Source organism: Natator depressus, chromosome 2 (genome assembly GCF_965152275.1).
Source record: "Natator depressus isolate rNatDep1 chromosome 2, rNatDep2.hap1, whole genome shotgun sequence".
In the NCBI taxonomy this organism is placed as follows: domain Eukaryota; kingdom Metazoa; phylum Chordata; order Testudines; family Cheloniidae; genus Natator; species Natator depressus.
The window spans coordinates 212477140-212481396 of record NC_134235.1 but is presented as its reverse complement, the minus strand read 5'-3'; positions in this window follow the sequence as shown (position 1 = coordinate 212481396).

Genomic DNA, 4257 nt, shown 5'->3' with positions numbered 1-4257 from the left:
CTCATATCCAGCTTCTCGTCCACTGTAACTCCTAGGTCCTTTTCTGCAGAACTGCTGCCTAGCCATTTGGTCCCTAGTCTGTAGCGGTGCATGGGATTCTTCCATCCTAAGTGCAGGACTCTGCACTTGTCCTTGTTGAACTTCATCAGATTTCTTTTGGCCCAATCCTCCAATTTGTCTAGGTCTCTCTGTATCCTATCCCTACCCTCCAGCGTATCTACCTCTCCTCCCAGTTTAGTGTCATCTGCAAACTTGCTGAGGGTGCAATCCACACCATCCTCCAGATCATTAATGAAGATATTGAACAAAACTAGCCCGAGGAATGACCCTTGGGGCACTCCACTTAATACCAGCTGCCAACTAGACATGGAGCCATTGATCACTACCTGTTGAGCCTGACAATCTAGCCAACTTCCTATCCACCTTATAGTCCATTCATCCAGCCCATACTTCTTTAACTTGTTGGCAAGAATACTGTGGGAGACCGTGTCAAAAGCTTTGCTAAAGTCAAGGAACAACACGTCCACTGCTTTCCCCTCATTCACAGATCCAGTTACCTTGTCATAGAAGGCAATTAGATTAGTCAGGCATGACTTGCCCTTGGTGAATCCATGCTGACTGTTCCTAATCACTTTCCTCTCCTCTAAGTGCTTCAGAATTGATTCCTTGAGGACTGCTCCATGATTTTTCCAGGGACTGAGGTGAGGCTGACTGGCCTGTAGTTCCCCGGATCCTCCTCCGTCCCTTTTTTAAAGATGGGTACTACGTTAGCCTTTTTCCAGTCGTCCGGGACTTCCCCCAATCGCCATGAGTTTTCAAAGATAATGGCCAATGGCTCTGCAATCACATCCGCCAACTCCTTTAGCACTCTCGGATGCAGTGCATCGGGCCCCATGGACTTGTGCTCGTCCAGCTCTTCTAAATAGGCCCGAATCACTTCTTTCTCCACAGATCCCATTTCTGGATCCATGGATCCAGCTATTGCCTTAGGGGACCAAATGGGTAATGGGTGTCAGAGATCGTAACATTAAGAAAACTGTCTAATCGACAGTTCTGTGGCTGGGCTAATGCAAATTAAATGCTTATGTTTTCCTTTTATGAGAAATAAGGATGGGTGGGCAGGAAGGAAAGTGCATTAGGAAAACCATAATTCAAAAGCTGTACTGAAAATGCCAGACAACACTTAAGGGACAAAATGACCAGCTTTTACAAAGAAGTGTTTAGAGCACAACTTGCCTTATTAAAATGTCAAGGATGTTTAGAGATCAAATAACTGTTTACTTTAAAATACCTCATTTCCATGTTTTCAGATATCTTTCCAATGGCCTCATGGTCAGATTTGTACTTGGATGTGTACCCTGTAGTTCTAAATGTCTTCGCACTGCTTTGATTTCAATCCATTTGCGAATGAATTTCTCTTCTTAAACTAGGTCTTCTGTTGTTTTTACCCAAGGATGACTTGATTAATCATGCCACTGTACATTGTAGGGTTTATATCTTGCTATGGACAGTCCAATGTTTGCTAAATTAGTCTTGTGGGTATTTATATTAGGACTTTAAAAAACCTGAAGATAGAAGTTGAACCAGGGATTTGGCAGTCTATTTTCTGTTGCAGTCCTAAATTTAATCTCCTATTGTATGAAGCTAGTATTCATTAGAAGCCTATATACTGGTGTACTGTATGCTTGATAGTTACATAAAGACTGTCTGTCAATAAAGTACAGACAAAAAGTGAATAGTACAATTAACTGACAATGTACAAGTAGAAGGTGAGTGCAGCTCTGAAACTGATTAAAAGTTCCAGGACCAGGGATGAAATCCAGCTCCCATTGACTACAGTGGGGCAAGATTTCACCCCTGAATAGGTGCCAGTGGCAATGCTGAGACCCTTCTGAGAAACAGGTGGGAGGGAGATGGCTAACGACTGCACATCCAGTTTCTGACGGAGACAAAAACTGCCAGGGAGTGCTAGGAAAAAAAGTATAGCAGTGGGAATAGAAAAGAAGTAACGGGATATAAATCACGTTTTGCAATACAAAGGATTATACAGGTTTTAGAGATGATAATCCTTGAATGGATCATGGATAGCAGAATCAGGAAAGCTGCAGATGGAAGATGCAGAGATAAGCAGTTCAACTTTTGGAGTGAAGCATCTTACTGACCAGCAGTAAAACAGGAAGGAACAAATTTACACCACCTGCCATATCACTTGCTTAAATGAGGTTCCAAGGAGCGTACATGCGTTCATTGCTTGGGTCACTGCCTAATACTTAATGGAAAAACAAAGGTAGTAATGTAATATTAATTCTCTTTGTTTCTGGATACCGATTTTGATCCAGGGACGCTTTCTTTCACATACACAAAACCACATGATCCTTAAATAAATGTCAGATTTTTTTTTCTCTCCTACCCCCTTTTATTTTTATTTTACAAGGCAGTTTTGGTTGGCCACATGCTGGGTCTCTTCACCCATTGCAGCACTTAGCTAGAATGCTGTGGCAGAAAGACTGGGCTTATGAATTTATTTTCATCATGTTCAAACATCCACATCATGGCTTTGTGCTTGACAAGTTGGAATTAAAATAAAATAAGAAATAAGCACATTACAGCCCAGCAGAAGTGATCTTCCAAAGTTACAGTTGAATGCAAGAATTACACATTAGGAGATTTTTAGGTCAGTATAATCAAGGTGTAGGGTGTGGTTTTTTTTTTAAGGCCTCTTGTCTTTTGATGAAAGATGATATTCCTGCCATTTCACAGACATCCTAAGAATGATCAGATGTGCAAATAGCACAAAAATTGGCAAACCTGAACAACAGGTATGTGTGTGAGTGCACCAGGCCGCAATGCTAAGGGCCAAATTTTCCAAGCCTTAGTGTGAGGCAGAGCTTCGCCAGGATGCTATGTATTTTGAAAAGTTTGAGGGCCAAAGGTGGCTGAAAGTCAGACCAGAGCTGTATGTGACCAGTGCTGAGCCAGATTTCGGGTGCACTCATCATTGCAATTTTTCCCCCTATGCTGCTGTCTTCTCAAATCCTGCTACCCTGGAGTAACTGCAGTTCAGAATAGGAACTCTCCATCTATGAACTCTCCCCCGCCCCCCCCCCCAGCTACTGCAAGTTATACTGGAAGGTGGTTCAGTCAGCTCACTATCTGGGCAAAGGCCTGGTTCTGGTGAAGGGGGGTTAAGGGTGTATTAAGTAAAAGGCAATATAAAAGCCAGGCACTGGATGGATGTTGCAAGTTGTAGAATGTGCATGAGATAAATAAGTTGGCTTGGCTAGTTTCTTTAATTCCTTTTTCCATACACTCAATGTCCTAAGTATAAGGCCCTCCTTTCTCAACTAGGTAACATGGTGATGGCAGAAGGGAACTGACTCAAGTGTCAAATTTTTCAGATCATTAGAGAAGTTTTGAAGTGGGTTGTGTTGGGAAAGAGAGGGCAGGGACTAGAGAGCAGGCGTGGCCTTTCATAGACTTTTCTTCATTCCAAACAAACCATGGGAACCTGCTGCCAGATGCCCCAGTGCTGAATGTTTCTACTGCAGTTCAAGAGTTGCCAAATGTTCTTCCTCCTACAAGTTGGTAAATGGATGGCCCAGACTTCTACAAACTAATGCTGCAAGCTAAGAGCCTGCAGCTACTGAAAATCTGTCAGGTGCTTCAGTGTCTGTAGCAGGATCAACTTCCTGGGAGCATCTGGGCTAAGCTAGCTGGCGATGGTGATTGATGTTTGTTATTTACATGGCAGCAGCATAACGACCTCAACCAAATTTGGACCACGTTGTTCTAGGCACTGTACACACACGAAGAAAATGACAGTTGCTGCCCCAAAGAACTTTGTCTAAAAGACCAAAATTAAAATGAGTTGACTGCAGAGTGTTTTGTGGTCCTGATGGCATTTTATTGGGGAAAAATCAGATCCTAGGTGAAGTTTGCATGCACTAGATGGCACAGCCTTGCCCTTGGTTTCATGACAATGACTTGGTCTTTCACAGGAGCAATGCATAAGACAAGCAATTAGTGCCCAAGATGTATAGTTGTGGCTAAGCAGCAAACAGATTTGGCCTTTTTATACATTGGTTTAAAATCTGATTGTCTTTTATTTGAAAAGTTTTCTATTATTGCTGTGCATTAACAAACATTTTGGGGACCGGAGGCTGCTGCCAATGAGAGAGAAAGGGGAGGACTCTTACCTTTCGACTTTGCTCCAAGCTGATCCATTCCTGTAGCAACCCAGAGTTACTGACTCTGACT